This window comes from Chiloscyllium punctatum, chromosome 20, assembly GCF_047496795.1.
Source record: "Chiloscyllium punctatum isolate Juve2018m chromosome 20, sChiPun1.3, whole genome shotgun sequence".
Classification (NCBI taxonomy): domain Eukaryota; kingdom Metazoa; phylum Chordata; class Chondrichthyes; order Orectolobiformes; family Hemiscylliidae; genus Chiloscyllium; species Chiloscyllium punctatum.
The window spans coordinates 8,293,008-8,312,449 of record NC_092758.1 but is presented as its reverse complement, the minus strand read 5'-3'; the positions used below and the strand labels follow the sequence as shown (position 1 = coordinate 8,312,449).

Below are 19,442 nucleotides of genomic sequence, written 5' to 3'. Positions count from 1 at the left end.
CTGAAGCTGCATTCATACAGGAATTCGGAATGTACACTCTCACAGAACTGATGCTCCTTCTATATCTGCCAAAAAGCATTGGTGTGGATTGCCAGGACGTGAACCCCCCACCGCTGAATTGCCAGCATTTGACTCATTGTTGGAGTCGTAGTAGTAATGGGAGTAGTCCATTAATTACTTTGGCCATTGATATTCACAGAAAGGATTCAGGGAGGGATTTCAGACGTCATACAGCTGTTCAATATCAAGAGGAGGGGTAGAGATGGTCATTGATGGCCAATCGTGTTGTGTGGATGTTATTTGTCACGTAAGAATACAGGGTTGAATATGGCACTGTTTTGCTGCATATGGACACAGATGTTTCATTGTCTGATGAATAGTGAATGGAAAGGAACACTATGCAATTGTAAGTGAATATCCCAACGTTTGTTCTAATGATGGAAGGAAGCCTATTCATGAAATATATGAAAATGGCTGGAGCTCTTGCAGTGATGTACTGGTGTTGCCATTATTCACCTTCAAAAAGCTTTTTTTCCCCTATCTTCAACTCGAGGTGAGTTTCCCTCTGCTTCTCGTAGACTTTCTTTTAGCTTGATTTTGCATCCATTTGCATGCTGTCTTGACAAAAAAAGGCAATCAGTGTTGCTTCTGGACTGTTGTTCTTTTCCATGTTTGGGCCACGGCAGCAACAGGGTATGGCAATAATTAGACCCTGAGGAACTCAGACTCAGCAGCAGTTAGCAAGTTACAGCTGAGCAAATGCTGTTGTATAGTCTTGTTGATGACATCTCCAACCACGTTGATGGCCGTTGAGAGTTTCGTGATGTAATAATGGGCTGGTTGGATTTACTCTGAAATGTATGAACAAGACATAAATGAACAATATTCCGTTTTATTTTCACTTATAGTGGATACACCTGGCTCACAAAGTCATTGAGAAGTACAGAACGGAAACAGACCCTTCAGTCCAACTTGTCCATGCCCACCAGATATCCCACCCAATCTTGTCCCATTTGCCAGCACTTGACCCATATCTCTCTAAACCCTTCCTATTCATCGACCCATCCAGATAACTTTTAAATGCTGCAATTGTACCAGTCACCATCACTTATTTGACAGCTTATTCCACACACGCACCATCCTCTATGTTAAACAATTGCCCCTTAGGTCCCTTCTTTGTCTTTCCTCTGTCACCCTAAACCTATGCCATCTAGTTCTGGATCACCCACCCCAGGGAAAATACTTTGTGTATTTATCCTGTCCATGCTTCTCATGATTTTATAAAACTCTATAAGGTTACTGCTCAGCCTCTGCTTCTCCAGGGAATACAGTCCCAGTCTGTTCAGCCTCTCCCTGCAGTTCAAATCCGCCAACCCTGGAAACATCCTTGTAAATCTTTTCTCAACACTTCCAAGTTTCACAACATCATTCTGATAGGAATGAGACCAAAATTTCATCTATCTATCTATCTATCTATCTATCTATCTATCTATCTATCTATCTATCTATCTATCTATCTATCTATCTATCTATCTATCTATCTATCTATCTATCTATCTATCTATCTATCTATCTATCTATCTATCTATAAGCACGTGTTTGTAAAAAGGCTTCTCATGATTAACTTGTTCTATTTAATGCATTGGTGAAGCAACAGAGAAGACTGGTGAAAGGAATCCATTGGACGTTTTCTACATACTTCATAAAGAAGCATTTGACAGCAGGAGTCGTGAACAAAATTGAGAGTATTGGAACTGGAGGATCGCTATCGAGTTACACAAAAGAAAACTGCCTGAAAGCCGGAAAAAAAAAACAAGTCATGGTAATTTTAAAAATTAGATTAGAGGAAGAATGCCAATATTCCCCAATGACCAAGTGAAAAACTGTTTTATTTTGTCACACATAAATCTCTTAGGGCTTGCAATGCAGAGTACAATTTCAAGACTTGACATTTATTTCAATCATAGAGTAATGGCAAACGCATAGGATGGTATGCATCACTTGCAATAGGACATAAACAGGCTAGCAAAATGAGCAGGCTCACGCCAAATGTAATATAAAACAGAGAAGTGCTATGTAATTCATGTTTGAAGGTAACAAGATACATTGCAAGAATGTTTAGTGACTCCCATGGTATCTTGGACGTCATAAAGCAATGAAGAGAGGATATGGAGGACATTCATAAAACTCTGGTTCGGGATGAACAAGAGAAGTGTACCAGATTTTGACAAACACATTGTAGGAAGGCTATGTGAGATATTGTGAGAGTGCAAAACTAATTTGCAATAATGTGAAATATTCACAGCAGAGGTTTTAGTCACTCGAAAATTTGGTGCTACTTTTCTTAGAACAAATGAGATTGAGAGAAATCACAAATAATCACGACAGGTTTGGTAGGATAGACAAGGAACATCTCATCGCTGATAATGCAAAGGACCCAATGACATTGATCTATTGTTGGGCCAAGAATGCACGGTGAACATGAAGTTGCATCTGTGGCAAATGGAAATTATCAAGCAAACTCTATTTAATGCAAGCAGAGAAAATCAATTAGCTGTTATGCAAATGGGAGCGCACAGCATGGAAATAACTCTGTAAGCTAATGGAGATCGAGCTGCAGGAGGGGACTGCCTGGAATCCATGGGACTAATTCTTTTTTTCTTTCTCTGCCATTAGTAATTATGAATCTATGGCCCTGTCGTTGAGGTCGTGTCATATTCTAAAAAAAAGTGTCAAAAATAAAATAAATACCTATGTTAAATGCAGAGCTGAACATACATATAAATACGTTCAAGTATTTGTTTTTCCATCAGTTTACCAAATATCAGCTCTTCCTGCATCCGATAATGAATGCCAAAATATCAAGCAGGGTATTGTAACATCTTGGAGGGAGAAAGGGGAATTGTTCTGATTGCTTCCACAGATTAACAACGTGCAAGTTTCTGGCGCTTTTCTGTTTATTATCTGTTTGATAATGCCAACGAATTCACTAAATCCTTTGACACATTGAACTGATGAACTGTCTAATTAATTGATGTAGCAGTGCATAAATCAAATATCACAAGTGACTTATGTTGCTCCGGTAGTGCGACCAGTTATCCTTTAAAGAATGCTTCCAAATTGCATGACACATTGACAAACGTACTGGGAAATCCTCTGGTATAGTTCGGGCGCTGACTAAAAACAAAAATGACTCCGACTCGAGGAGGAACATCAGTTTTCGATTGCAAAAGGAACCATTTTTCAAAGCTTTTCTAAGAACAAAAGTACACTTATCTATTCCGATCGAAAGACTTTTTTATTCCATAATGTTAATTCTCGTACCTTTCTATTTGGGAAATATAATTTCGACTGTGAAGCTTTAAGAAATATTTGTTGCGATTATTACACTGGGCTGTTGTGTCGCTGTGTACCAATTAGGAGCTGAAACATCACAGGAGATCTCCCCCCTCCCCCATAAAGACAGCACAGAACAGAAGCAGAGGGAGAGAGATTCTATGTTTGACGTGCCGCCATATTCAGAAATAAGACTGACGCTTGATATTTTTATTTCTTGCTTTAATATCGTGTAATTATACCAAACATAGTAATACAGTATATCTAAGGAATTAGGAGGGACCTCGTTGTTTTAACAATTAAATCCAACCTACAACAATGGCGAATGCGCACAAGGGCGGAATGCCTTTTATTTTCTTCCTTTGTGTATTGGACCTGGTTTTGGGATAAATTCTTTACTCGATTCCGGAGGAACTGGAGCATGGGGCCTTTGTCGGGAATATCGCGGAGGACTTAAAACTGCGCGTTTCGGAATTACAAAGTCGCAATCTTCGGGTGGTCTCCGATGATAAAAAGGAGAATGTGGAGGTAAATCTGGAAAACAGCATTTTAATTATTGCTGAGAGGTTCGACAGGGAACAGGTCTGTAGACAAAGCTCTACTTGTTCCCTTTTTTTTGAAGTAGCGCTCGACAATCCGTCGGAAATGCATCGCGCTGTGGTGCAAATATTAGATGTAAATGATAATTCATCCAGTTTTGAAAAGGAAGAACTTTCATTGGAGATCAGCGAATTAATTACACCAGAGGCACGCTTTCCTGTCGAGAGCGCGCATGATGCGGACGTGGGCACAAACGCAATCAGTAGTTACCATATCAGTGCAAATGAGCACTTCAGCATCGAAGTCGAGACAAGAAGTGATGGGAGTAAAAGCGCCGAGTTGTTGTTAGAGAAGGCCCTGGATCGTGAACAACAGTCCAGCTATGACCTCGTCCTGACGGCCAACGATGGTGGGGATCTTCGCAGATCTGCTACAGCTCGAGTTCTCATTACTGTCATGGACAGCAACGATAACGCACCTGTATTTGAACAAGAAATATATAGGAGCAGTGTAGCTGAAAACGCGCCTCTGGGTAAACTACTGGTAGAAATCAAAGCTTTGATTTAGATGAAGGGACAAACGCTGAACTGTCATATCATTTTACAAGACACGTTTCCCAAAAAAATCGCGAACTGTTTAAATTGGATTCCGCGACGGGAAAAATTGTAGTTCAAGGAGTATTGGATTTTGAAGAGTCAGGTGCTTTCGAACTTGATGTTTAAGCAATGGATAAAGCTCATCCCTATATGGTAGGACGAGCCAAAGTTATAGTCGAACTAATTGATGTTAATGATAACGCACCCGAGATAAAAGTAACATCTGTGTCCAGCACAGTTGCCGAAGATGCGCAGTTTGGATCTGTGATTGCTGTAATCAATGTAACTGATCTCGATTCCGCACAAAATGGTCACGTTTATTGTGAAGTCCCCATGATTATTCCATTTAAGCTTCAGCTGGCTTTGAGAGGCAATTACAAATTAATCGCAAGTGCTATTCTTCATCGCGAAACGACTCCTCTGTACAACATTAAAATTTCAGCGTGGGACGGAGGCACGCCCCCGATATCAACGCACAAAAACATATTGGTCCCTGTTTCTGACATAAACGTCCAGGCACCGAAATTCACACAATCATCATATATCGTGTATCTGATGGAGAACAACACTCCTGGTGCTTTCAGATATACTGTTACTGCTTTAGATTATGATATACACAAGAATGGTGACGTTGTGTATTCCATTGCAGAAAATCATTTACCAAAGGGTCCGGGATCTGTCACGATTAACGCCAAAAATGGTAATATTTACTCACTTCTCTCCTTTGACTACGAACAATTGAAACAATTCCACATCCAAGTTCAAGCTCGGGATGGTGGATTCCCCCAACTAAGTAGGACTGCCATTGTGAATGTCATTATCTTGGACCAAAATGACAACGTGCCGGTCATTGTCTCACCTCTAGTGTGGAACAATTCAGCATTATTGGAGATTAGACCGCAGTCAGTACATCCAGGAGACCTATTTACTAAGAGAATTGCTACTGATGCCGATTCTGGACAAAATGCACGGCTATCCTATCAAATATTGAAGGCCACTCATCCCAGTAAGTTTACTTTGAGTCCCCTATCTGGAGAACTCAGAGCAACAACATATTTTAGGGATCAAAATATCACCACTGAAAATTTGATCTTTTTGGTAAAAGATAACGGGCAGCCGAGTCGCTCCAGTACTGCCACAATCTCCTTTACTATCGCATCCAATGTTACAGTGAAATCCTTTGAACGAACGTCTGAAGTGAAATATTTCGATTATTTTTCGGATTTAAATCGCTCTTTAATTATCATTTTGGGGTCAGCTTCGTTTCTATTTCTTGTAGTCATAATTTTTCTGATCGTACTGAAGTTTAAGCAAGACAGCAACATTACTGAGGACTACAGCATTCCAGTTTCTTGTAACAGACAGAGAAACTCGAATGATATTTCCAATCCGATTCGTGTGGGAAAGAAGACGTCATGTTATGGTGGTCCTGGTCAGTCCGAATACTGTGCGTTTAACTCTGGAATCGTCCAAGAGCGATTTTCTATTTTTGAAACCTGTTCATCCTACTTTGCCCTTCAACGAAGTGAATATCCAGAACACCAAAGCAATGATTTAGCGCAGCCAATAATGTTTATGCTGACTGGCAATTCTCTTTGAAGAATAAAGTTTTTCTTTTGATATTTGATGAGAGAGTACGTTTTGCATAATTGATCAAATCCTTATGTAATAGGAAGAGGCATGGTCAACCCAAAATGTCACCGTTGTTTCTTTGGACCTATCTGACTATGGTGAAAGATATTCCTGAAATCTTTTAAAAGTTTTGAACAGTGCACAGTATACTATGATTGGCAACACGCATCCATGTGCCCAATTTATGTTTGGATGCATTATGTATTGATGTGCCTATCTGTGATTTCTCTCTCCCCTGCATTTCGTGTCTTTTTGTTGATATAATAAATAACAGAATGCAAATTTTCAAGATCTGGAAGCCTTCACCTTTGAATGCAAAAAAGTCATGGAATGAAAAGAAGCGTCCAATTTGGAGCCTCCCTAAATTCATTGCTTTTTCCACTATGTGTCGTAAGAATGTCTATGTTTTATCATATTTACAAATACGATTGAAACTCAGGCTGTCAACGTCTGTGAGGGTTCGAGACATTATAAATTGTGCACTCCTAATTTTTCAGATGGGTATATTAGAAATGTTTTGGAATAGTCTAGCTTAAAGAACAGCTGCTGCAATTATTGGCCGTGGGACTTCCTGTCGCTGTCTACCAATAAGTAACTGAGACACTACCAGAGATCTACCCCCTCCCTGTCGTGCGGAACAGAGAACAGAAGCAAAGACACAGGCTATGCCTGCGTTCATGCCATATTCAGCAAATCTGCTGATGTCCGCACCTTGCCTTTCTAGGTTTCCAAGTTTATATGGATAAATAAATTCCATAAGATGCCGGTTACCATTTGTTGTGGAAGGTATTTCGAAACACATTCTAGCACGGAACACTGTTGGCTGACCCGATGAGCATGGCAGGGACAGTTGTCGTTCTGGGAACTATGGTTCAAAGCCTTGGCAGATGGTGGAGTTTAAATTTTAAAAAAGCACTAAAATTAAGATCCTGGTGATCATAGTGAATCCATTGTTGACTGATGAATAAAAAAACAATCTGGTTCAGTACTGCTCTTTTGGGAGGGAACCTACCATGCTTAAATGATCTGGTCTGCATATGACTCCGGACCCAAAGCAATGTAGTTGACTCTTATCCTCGCTCTAGGCCATTAGAAATGGGCAATAAATGCTGGCTTAATTAGAGATGCGCACATCCCGTGAGTGAATTAAAAAAAACACGCACTACGTTTTCTATTTTGTCCTCCTGCCAATTCTGTTATTAGCATAACAAAACAACAGAATGTTCAGCTTCTTTTCCGTTTTGAAGGTGTCATAGTCGACTCTTTAACTCTGTTTTTCTTTTATTTCTCTGCAACGTTTTGTTTTCACTTCAATAAACGTTGTTTGTTGTTTTTGTATTGCAAGGAGTAATGAAAGGACGAAACAGGGCATTTAGTTGTTTTTTTTTAATGAATATCGTATTCCTCTGTCATTTTTCTGTCTGCTGTTATGACAGTATTTGAAAGCAAGTATAAGTTAGATCGCTGAGTATTACAACACTCAGTATCACAAGACCTAATTTACTGTCCATGGCACATCTACTTGTAACTGAAAACTATTTTTGATAAAACAACTGATGTCTTTTAGTTGCCAGGTTGAATGACGAAATAGCCTATATATTGACAACTTAGGCACTTTTCAGAAAATACACCTAACTATAAAGATTTTCCAAAAAAAGTGTAATTTAGGAAGATTAACCAGAATGCAATAAACATGATTTTATTTTATATTTATTGCACATAGGTGATAAGTTTTGATATTTTGAACAATTAGCATCAAAGACTTTAAAAATAAATCTCGAGGAAGATCTCAGCCTTGAATATGCTTAAAGATCCAGCCTTGACAGCAATTTACAAATTCCACGGATCCATTACCTTGTGAAACAAGTTCACCCCCTTGTCTGTCTCAAATGGGCGTTCCCTTTCTCTGAGATTATGCCTTGTGATCTGAAAAGGGCAATATTCTTTTCGAAGGGGATGACGGATACTGAAGTTGACCATCTCCACTTGCAGGAAGAACGGACAAATATTCAGGTATGCACTGGCAAGTAACATTCGAGCTATTTCCAACATCAGTGAAATTAACTATCACCCCTAGGCATTTAGTGGTATTTCCATCTCTGTGGTAATCGCTGCTGGTAACCCTTGACCAGAAACAGAGTTAAATTAGCTCTAAAAAATATCAAGATTTCAAGAACAGGTCAAGGCGAGACATCTTGCTGCGAGTAAATCAACTTTCAGCTCTCCAAAGCTGTCCACTATCTACAAGTGAAATATTACCCACTTGACTGTATTCGATGTTTGACACAATCAAGTAAAATGTAATCCTTTTATTGGCACCACATTCACAAATACGCAATCCCACCACCGTCAATGTTCAGCAGCAGTAATGTGTACACTCCAGAAGATTCACTGGAGGAATTTTCCAGAGCTCCTTTGACAATCTGATTAAAGCTTCCGACCACCATCATACAGAAGGACACACAAAGAATTATATGGGTAAACCACCAGCTGTAAGTACCATTCCCAGCGAATCACCATACAGACTTGGAAATGTATTGCCTTTCCTTCATTGTTGGTACGTCAAAATTCTCAAACACGCTTCATAACTGCATTATGGGTCTTCATACAACAAATATGTAGTAGCCATTCAAGAAGGCAATTTAGATCAGAGTGGTGCTGGAAAAGCACAGCAGGTCAAGCAGCATCCGAGGAGCAGGAAAATCGATGTCTCGGCCCTATTCCTGATGAAGGGCTTTTGCACAAAACGTCAATTTTCCTGCTCCTTGGATGCTGTCTGACCTGCTGTGCTTTTCCAGCACTATTCTGACCTGCTGTGCTTTTCCAGCACCACTCTGACCTAAACTCTGGCTTCCAGCATCTGCAGTCCTCACTTTTTCCTAAGAAGGCAATCTAGCCTCACCTTCTCAGAACAACTAGGAATTGACAATATATCGTGGCTTAGGCATCGATCTCCACATTCTATGAATTAACAATAAATAATAATTCTCATCTGCATTCAGAATTGTATCATTTTACAGCATCAATAACGGCGAAATTTCCTATTATAGAATGCCATCTCCATCACTGACCAAGTTTTTTCTATTACTTTAGTTTGCATAATTTCATCAATTGCTTTGGATATTCATATTATCATTTTTTCTCCTCCTCTAATAGTTTAAAATCTCAGGCTTTGGCATTCACACTGATTACTTTGGCCTGGTTAACTTAATTTAAGATGAAGGCGATGGTTTCCAGACATTCCTGGAACCGTTGAAACACTTTAAGATAGTTAGTGAAGCAATGTTATGTCTATGCCACTTCCCATGGTAATTATCTTTAGATTGTCTTTTGGTTGGAGTAAAATGGATACCTTCTTGTTCCTCCTGAATGGTTCTTCAAGTGTGTAAACAATGTTCATTCGTGGTTATTCTCATCATCTGAGCACTGTACTTATACAGAATTTTTAAAAGTCTGTCAGGATCACCATTGTTGTGGCCTTTTGCTTTGAATGGTACCACTTACCTTGCTTTTTTTGTTGTTGCCTGTTTCGATGTTGCTGATTTTTTTTCACAAATGTCATGCAATATACCCATCTGAGATTTCACCATATTATGGGAATTTCCATTTATTCTTCTCATGAATAAATATGCTTATTTATATCCATTGATAATTCTGAGAACCATAACCTAATAAGGAGAAAGTGAGGATTGCAGGAGCCGAAGAATCACAGTAAAAAAGTGTTCCACTGGAAAAGCACAGCAGGTGAGGCAGCACCGGAGGAGCAGAAGAGTTGATGTTTCGGACATAAGCCCCTCATCAGGAATCTGGAGGAGTAAGTGGGGGGGAGGGGGTGTGAGATATAATAGGGAGCTGGGGCTAGGGCTGGGCCTAGGGGTAAGTTAGGTGAAAAGGCGATAGGTGGGAAGGAAGATGCAGGTCAAACAAGCGGTGTCGAACTGGAGGGTTAGATCTGAAATGAAGTGGGGGAGGGAGATTTGGAAACTCGCGAAGTTGATGTTGATGCTATGTGGCTGTAGGGTCTTGAGCTGGAAGATGGGAGGTTCTTCCTCCAGTTGATGGGTGGCTTTGATTTGTCAGTGGAGGAACTGCAGAACTTGCATGTCTTTGGTTGATGGGAGGCGGACTTTAGATTAGATTAGTTTCCCTACAGTGTGGAAACTTCGGCCCAACAGGTCCACACCAACCCTCCGAAGAGTAACCCACAGAGGCCCATTTGCTTCAGACTAAGGCATCTAACACTATGGGCAATTTAGCTTGGACAATTTACCTGACCTGTACATCTTTGGGCTATGGGAAGAAACCGGAGCACCCGGAGGAAACCCACACAGACATGGGGAGGATGTGCAAACTCCACACAGACAGTCGCCCAAGGCTGGAATTGAACCTGACTCCCTGGCACTGAGGCAGCAGTGCTAATCATTGAGCCACCATGCTGCCCCAAAGGACTTAAAGCAATTGGCCAAGGGGCACTTGGGTTGTTTCGCAAGTGCATCCCAGAGATGTTCCCTGAAGGGCTCTGTGAATTGACATTCTGCCTCTCAGATGTCGAAGAAATCACCCCTGCATTTACCATGGCCACCTAATGCACACACATTTGGACTATATGAGGAAACTGGAGCACCAGGGGAAATGCCCAGAAAAGTCAATGTTCAATCTGTGATACACAGGCAAATCTGCATATAGATACAGGAAGGAATATAGCGAGGAGTGGGAGTTAGGAGAGATGCGGTGGGGCGGGGGTGTTTAGATGGCCATTCCCAGTAGTTGCAGAGTCATAGGAGGCTGCACTGTGATGGGAGCAGGCAGTGGATTTGCAGTGGTTAGGGGATGTTGGGGCGGCGCCCATGGAGGGGGTCAAGGCTCTCAATGACTCTGGTAGGGTGGGGCACACCCTATAAAGTGGCTGACCGGCTGGGAGCAGAAAATCCTGGAGGATGAGAGGTGGGAGCCTGGACCTGGGACGGCGACCAGGAAGCAAGGTCAAGGCATCGAGACAGCTGCTTTGGCCATGCTTGGTCACTGCTATCGCTAGCTCTACAAAGGTACCGGGGAGGAGGAAGAAACAGAAAGGGATCTGGGGGATGGAAGTGTGAGGTTGGAGTCTGGGGGCCGCAGGAGGGGAGACGGGGAGAGGTCGGTTTGGCAGAAAGAGGAACAGGGTCTGGGGTAGAGAGACCTGGGCAGGGGGAAGAGAGAGAGAGAGAGAGAGAGAGAGAGATAGGAATGGGTGAGAGACCTGGGCTGAGATGGGGTGAGGCCAGAGGTCACTCCCCACGGTGGTGGGACTTTTGAATCCCACTGTACAGATATCACCCACCTCGAGCTGGGCAGCCCCCAGCCAGTAAGGTGCTGTCCCATCACAATCTGCAATCCTCATTGGGTGCATGGGGATGAGGAAGTATCCAAACAGCAGAATGCAATCTCTGCACCAAGCAATAAAAGAAAACAATGAAAGAGACCAGCTCTAAAAGTGGGAAGTTAGAACATCTGGATAATGATGACTAGCCTCTCAGAAAACCTTCAGGATATTAGCGACTCAAGGAAATCTGCTGCCATAAATAATTAGCTCAAGAGACTCAACGTGGACAAAGCTGCCCTTCAGGAAACAAGGCTGGCAGAGGCAAGCTCAGTGTAATGACTACATGTTTTGCTGGCTGGGGAAGGGCTCTGATGAGCCCAGAGAGCACGGGGTCGGCTTTGCGTAAAGGAGAGCCTGATGAACACAGTAGAATGAGGCAGCAATAGCTCAGAGTGACTCATGACTCTTTATCTCAACATCCACCGCAGGCCCAGTCAGTCTTGTCAACGTGTATGCCTCAACACTGTCCTCCACGTCAGACACAAAAGATGAGTTCTATGACAATCTTGCACCCTTCATGAGCAGCATCCCCAGGAAGGAGCAACTTGTTCTTCTGGGAGACTTCAATGCTAGAGTGGATGCAGACCACAACTCGTGGCCCTGTTGCCTTGGACATTTTGGTGTGGGCAAAATGAATGAGAATGAACAGCGACTGCTCGAGTTGGGCACTCACCATGATTTGTACATCACCAACACCTACTTCCAAACAAAGCCTCAGCACAAGGTTTCCTGGAGACACCCATTTTCAAAGCATTAGCACCAACTCGATCTGATCCTGGTCAGGCGCACCACCATCAAATTCATTCTCCACACACTCTCTTACCGCAGTGCAGACTATAACACAGACCACTCCTTAGTGTCTTGCAAAATCAGGCTGCAACCTAAAAGATCCTATCACACTGAGCAACAGGGGAACCCTCTCTTCATCATCAGCAAGATGAACCTTATGCAACAGTTCTCAGAGGCTTTCAGGAAAGAACTCAGCACATTGTGACACGAAGACCCCATCACAGAGATTTGGGAAACCTAGTAGGATACCATGCACCACACATCCCCCGATATCGTTGGGAAGAAGACCTGCAAGGCACACTACTGATTGGAGGCTAAGGTAACCATGATGACCCCTGTTGCTAAGCCAAGCCTGTCCCCTAGCTGAGTACACGTGGGTAGCTAGGGAGAAGAACTTGCAGATTCTCAGGACTGCCAGGAACAAGGTTCAGCAGCCTGGCAGGCATTGTGCTAATGAGAACTAGACACAGCTAACTGAGGAAATTCAGGTGGCCGCTATAAATGAGAACATTAGGGGAATGGACAAAGGCATCAAGAAGGCATTTGGACCAGCTCAGAGAAGGACATCCCCCCTCAAATCTTCTACTGGGGAAGTAGTCACAGACAAAGGCCAGAAGATGGAGAGGTGGGTCGAACACTACTCTGATCTCTACTCCAAAGAGCATACCATGTCCGCTTAAGCACTTGATGCCATCACGTGCTTGCCAACCATGGATGAGCTAGATGCAGAGGCATTAGTAGAAGGGCTCAGCAAGACCATTAACAGCCCAGCCTCAGGTAAGGCCTTGGCTAACGATGGCATTCCTCCCGATCTGATCAAGTTCAGCAAGATTAGCTTCCTGTTCTGATTGCATGACGTTCTCTGTAAGTTCTGGCAAGAAGGAGCTGTACCGCAGGACATGAGGGATGCCAAGGTCACTGCCCAGTACAAGGGTAAGTGTGAGAGAAACAACTGCAACAACTACCGAGGCATGTGTCTCCTCAACTCTGTTAGCAAAGCATCTTGACTCACCTGCAGAAACTGGCAGAACGTATATACCCAGAGTCACAGTGTGGCGTCTGAGTTAAAAGGTCAACAGTAGACGTGACCTTCTCCCTTCGCCAACTGCATAAGCACAGAGAACAGAATATGCCCTTGCAAGTCACCTTCAATGACCTCACCAAAGTGTTCAACTTGGTCAGCAGAAACGGCCTTTCCAAGGTTCTCCTGAACATCAGCTGCCCACTGAATCTGCTGAGCATTATAGAACTCTTCCACAGTAAAAAGAAGGAGACAGTGCAGTTCAACGATAGCTCTTCTGAGTCCTTTGACAACCACAGTGGCGTCAAACAAGGCTGCGTCCTTGCTCCCACACTCCTTGGGTTTTTATTTTTGCAATGCACCTGAAACAAACCTTTGGTAACACAATGGAGTGGATTTACCTATGCACTAGATGAGATGGCAGACTCTTCAAGCTGGCCCGCCTCAAACCCAAGACAGAAGTACACTTGACACTCATCACGGGCATGCTGTTTGCTGATGATGCTGCAGTTGCAACACACACCCAGCAGGAACTCCTGTCATTGAGAGATCACCTCTCCCATGCTTGCAGGAGTTGTGCATTATCAGTCTGAAGAAGACGTGTCCTGGGACTGGACACAGAGGCACTGGTGGTCATCACCATCTATGACTATGAAGTCGATGTCGTCCAGCAGTTTACATACCTTGGTTCTACCATCACTGACAACCGTTCCAGAGATCGACAAGAGGATCAGGAAGGCAGCCTCATCTCTTGCTCAACTCATGACTCGAGTATGAACAAATCTCAAGCTGACAGTGAAGACAAAGTGTCAGTTTACAATGCCTGCGTCATAAGCACACTGCTGTACAGCTGTGAAATATAGACTACAAATGTCAGACAGAAGAGAAAACTGAACACCTTCCACTTGAGGAGAATCTGCTGTATCCTGGGCATAACCTGGCAAGAAAGGGTGTCCAACACAACAGTCCTACCTTGTGCTGGCCTTCCCAGCATGTGCACTCTGCTCAGGCAGTGGAGACTGTGCTGGCTGGGCCATGTCCACTGCATGGAGGACAGCCGCATCCCAAACGATATCCTGTATGGAGAGCTTGCATTCGGGAAGAGACCCACTGGGTATCCCCAGCTTCACGCTACAAGGACGTCTGCACGAGGGTCATGAAGGCGCTTGATATCATTACAGGGTCCACGGAAAGGCTTGCAGCTGTTCGTACAAGATGGAGAAGCACCCTGAACGAATACAGCAAAACAGGGGAAAAGAAACTGATGAGCACTGCAGCAGAAAATTGGGCATGTAAGAAGGAGTTCAGCGGTTCTAGCAGATCAACAACCACATACAAATACGACTTCTGCGACTGGAACTGACACTCCAGTATTGGTCTCTTCAGTCACATGCAACTTCAGAGAAGTAGAAATCTAGACAACGAGGATGCAACCCATGTTCAACTATGACCGAAAAGGACCACACACCAGGAGCACCCGGGGAAACCAACACAAACTCCACAGAGACATTCACTGGAGGATGGAAGTGAACATGTGCAGTCCCTAGCTAACCACTGAGCCACGATGCCACCCTTTCCAGTCGTCAGCAGTACTTATTTATTCACTCTCCCTATTGAGGATGCCATCTTCGGATGACCCAGCTGCATACACTGTTTAGTCTTGTTGCTGCTGCATTTTCAGATACAAGTCTGAAGCTGCCCTTATCCCTGGAATTAATTGAGTTAAACAGTTCTGAGATTTAACCTTGCTGTTGTAACTCAACATTTTGATGCTGAGCTGCTATCTTTATCGGCTATAACACCATAATTATTTCGGAGCTGTCTTTGTTTTTGTTTGTTTAATTGAAGTCTTTTGATTGTGTTGGTTACCAGAGTTGTCGAAATTTGCTGTCGAAGTTTTCTGATATTTTGTTCTGCTCTCTGATGGCTTCTCTTTTTTGACTTTCTAACTTTTTGTTCTGACAATTGATGATTTCATTTCTTTTTTCTTCAGCCTCAAACAACATGAACTGTCTTCACTTTGCCAACATTAGGGATATCGGAAGCAGGGGAATATGTGGAGGCGTTTCAGATCCTCGTGCCTATGCAGATTTGTATTAAGATCATGGCTAACCTATGGTCTACCGTCGTTCCCTGCCTTTGCCCCACTTCCCTTAACAACTCTGTTTAACAAACATGTATTTCTGAGTTTTAAAATTAGCAAATGGTCTGGAGTCAACTGTCGTTCAATGAAGACAGCCCTCTAAACTTTTTCTACCCTTTGTGCCAGACATGGTTCATATGATTTCTCTTTCTGGTCTTAATGTTAGACTATGCCTACTGGTTCTAGAATGCCCAGCCAGTGGAAAGAGTTTATATTTATCTAACCAGTTTTTCCCATTACTATTTGGAACAAAAAAACGGAATCGATAATAGCATCTTTAACCTTCTAAGTTCTAGAGAAATCAGGCTTAATTTGTATAATCTCTCCTCTTGACATAGCCCCTGAAGTCTAAGTATCACTCTTGTAAACATTGTAAAGCACAGAGTGATACTTTGCTGTTACTACACTTTGACAGAAGTCTATAGTAATCATATTATTTCTGTAGCTAAACCTGTGAGTTATGATTCTCCCATGGAATCAAGCATTCACAGCTCTGCCTTCATAGATTCTACGCTGTTTTGAGTTTTTTAAGGTTGTGCCTGTCACGTTAAAGCCTTCTGTGTCTGGCTAGCCTCCTACTGCTCTGAACTCTTGAATCTGTAGCTTGTCCTTAAGTTAGTGTCTTTTATTCTGAGTAATCCTGCAAATTAGTTACTGCGATATATTTCACTCTGATGTCATAAACAGTACTGCATCACATTTCTTTCTCGCTGGTCTACTGTGATCTACTGATGTCAAGGTCTCATCGTTACTTATGCAATTTTAATTAGCATATTAATTTCATACCATCCTTCAGTCAAGTCTTTTATAAAGATTACGAGTACTTGATGTCAAAGCATTGTTCAGTGTAGCACCTGGTAACCCAACCTCAAGATGACACATTTTACCAAGTGCTCTGTTTCCTCTAAAACCTGCTAGAGTCATCGAGAATACTTCAAAAATAGAATCTAAACCAGTCAGTTCTACTACTTAGAAAGAGAAGAGCAGCAAATGTAATTGAACCACGTGCCTATTCCAATCTAGGTTACACTCCGGACTGACATAAAATACACTACTGTTCCTTCATTGTCACTTGGTGAATGCTGGAAATCTCCACAATCAATGGTGATACAATGGGCTGCAGCATTAAAAAAAAAGACGATTGCTCGCCACTTTATCAATGGCAATTCCAGATGCACAAGCCAGTGATGCTAATTCACCTTGAAATGTAGAGTTAAGGCAAGTCTAAATATCCTGCTTCCCTCTCAATAATAATGGATTCGAGCATTTTCCGATATAAGTTTTGGCTAAATAGGCAACAACATATATTTGATGCTTACATTTTTTCTCGAAACCTAATGTTGCGTTTGTTACTTTCTAATTTGGACCATTGCCAAATCACGGATGTTCTCACTGGCTTTGGCCAGAGCAGGGAACCCATTAACAGGAATCTTTCTATAAATTACCTAGTTTTTCTCAAGGCCACAGTTAATTACTTCTGATTAAGCTGCCATTCTGCTAGATGAATAACTGATGGTGCCTGATTGCAAACCTCTTCTGACAAATTGCTTACAGGTGAAAATGCGTTGGGGAGCCATCCTAACGTGAGCTTTCCTGTAGAATTCTCATTTTTTACGAAGTGTCCTCCACATGGCTGATGAGATTCTGCTCTTTGTGTCTTAGACTTGACGTCATTGGAATGTCTCTGAATACATTTGGTGCATAACCATCCTGACAAATTGTAAGAACGAGCTAAAGGAAATCTCACTGCCTGTAAATAAAACTAAACATCTTTAGTTGTTAATAACACACATGTTTGAAGCTGATCAGAATTTCAGTTTGTTTTGATTTATTGGTCAAATCAAATCAAATTCTCGACTACTTCAAATGTGATGAGGTAAAAACAATAACTGCAGATGCTGGAAACCAAATACTGGATCAGTGGTGCTCGTAGAGCACAGCAGTTCAGGCAGCATCCAACGAGCAGCGAAATCCTGCTCGTTGGATGCTGCGTGAACTGCTGTGCTCTACTGGAACCACTGATCCAGTACTTCAAATGTGATGATATTCTGTTGTGGCCAGATTGAAAGACTACCATGTAATGAATAACAGACAGAAAATATTCCTATTTTTCACACTTAACATTCATTTATTCATTTACGTGATGTTTGCATTGTTTTCAGGCCCTGAACATAGTACTCATCACTTCACAGCCTTGAAAATGTGATTCTGAACCGTCTTGTTGAAACATTACTGTCTGTGTAGGACTATAAAATAAGGATATCAGATTTTGACTCACAAATGCTGAATGAGTAGTTAGAATGTGAAGTGACTTTCAGTGGAACTTTTAGCTATTAGTGTTCCCATGTGTGCACTTCCATGGTTTTTTCATGTGACCCAGGTCGTGAAGATGGACGCTGCTGTTGACGAAATATTGAGAATATGAAATTTGCTGAAAAACTCGGCAGGTCTGTCAGCATCTTTGGAGAGAAAGCAGAGTTAAAGCTTTTGGTTCAGTGATCCTTCTTCAAAACTGATTGTAGCTTGGAAAAAGTTGGTACATATGCAGAAGATAGGTGCAGAGAGGGGCAGCAAGCAGATATTAAATGGAGGTGGATCCCAGAGAGAGAGAAAAAAAGAACAGTTGGACAGATAAAGCAATGGATATATGTCAGTTTAGGAGAATTAATAGCTGCTAATAGGGACCATTAAGGGTTGATATTGGCTTGTTAGTGGTAGAAATCCATATGATGACAAAGCCTGGTATGTGGAGGGTGGATTAAGGAAATGGGAGAAGGTGCCCAGCTCTAAAGATATTGAACTCTAAACAGAACCCAGCAGGTTGCAAGGTTCCAAAGCAGAAAATGGGATATTTTTCATCCAGATTGCATTGAGCTTCATTGGAGCACTATAAGAAGCCCAATGTTGTTCAGGGAACTCGGTGATGTGGTGAAATGGCAAGCAGTTTTACCTGCTATTGGTGAAAGGGAAGCTCAAAGTAATTTTGCAGACAAAACATATGCATTGTGTAAAATGATCCCCACCCAATATGCACTTTGTTTTCCCAATATAGAATACACCACATTGTGAGCAGAGAATACAGTGGACTAGATTGAGTGAGGTGCAGGTAACTCGCTGGACGGTACGTCTGAAGCCCTGCTTGGTGGAGTGGTTCGAATAAAAGGGCTTGCATTGCACGTTATGCAATGGTTATGAAGGTGTAACTCGGGATGTGTGGTAATTTTGGGAGTCGAATGTTTCTCCTTATTCATCTCACTGTGATTTGTCATTGTTGTTCTGCATTATATTTCACCTGCCATGTTTCTGTGCATTTTAAGAGTGTTTCTATGTCCCTACAAAATCTATTACACTCCTCTGCATTTCTGTTTTACTTCAAAGTTTGAAAACTTCAAAATTAAGCCATTGTACACACGTCTACGGTATTGAAATATAACAAAATATTAATTGGCATACTACAAAGTTCTGAGAGCATTCAATTCACTTTGTTTTTTAAAACAAAACTGCTTGTCAGTCTTTATTTTCGGTCCCTTATCACTTTATGTAATCAAGTAATTATTCTGCTTTCATCTTGGTGGTTTCAATATTGATAACATGTGTTTTATTTAGTACTTCATCAGACTTAATATTAAATGCCCATATATCTAACATTTTAAAAGTTATCTCAGAGGATGAGAACATGGAATTGAAATATTAACACATGTTGCTGATGTGAAGATGTAATTGAAAATAACCCTTCAGAAAGTGGTGAGAAATATTGTCTTCACATTAACTCGCAAAATAAAGTGCTATATTTTACGGAAGTTAGTCAGAATATTTTGATTGCACACCCATATATATTACACTGGATAAATTGCAAATAATTTCGCAACAGTCTTGCTTTAATAAGAATTGCTGCAGTTATTGGTTGAGACTGTTCGTGTCGCTGTCTACCAATAAGGAGCCAGGACGCTGCGAGAGATCGACCCCTCCTTCCCCACCCTCGCCACTCGGAAAAGAAAGAAGAATCAGACGGTGCTTGCGTCT

At 42.0% G+C, this 19,442-nt stretch overlaps 1 pseudogene; it reads left to right on the top strand.

Moving 5' to 3' along the window:
* Nucleotides 1-3,654: 3,654 nt before the first annotated feature.
* LOC140492302 (protocadherin gamma-A7-like) lies at nucleotides 3,655-6,030 on the top strand (annotated as a pseudogene).
* The last annotated feature ends 13,412 nt before the right edge of the window (nucleotides 6,031-19,442 follow it).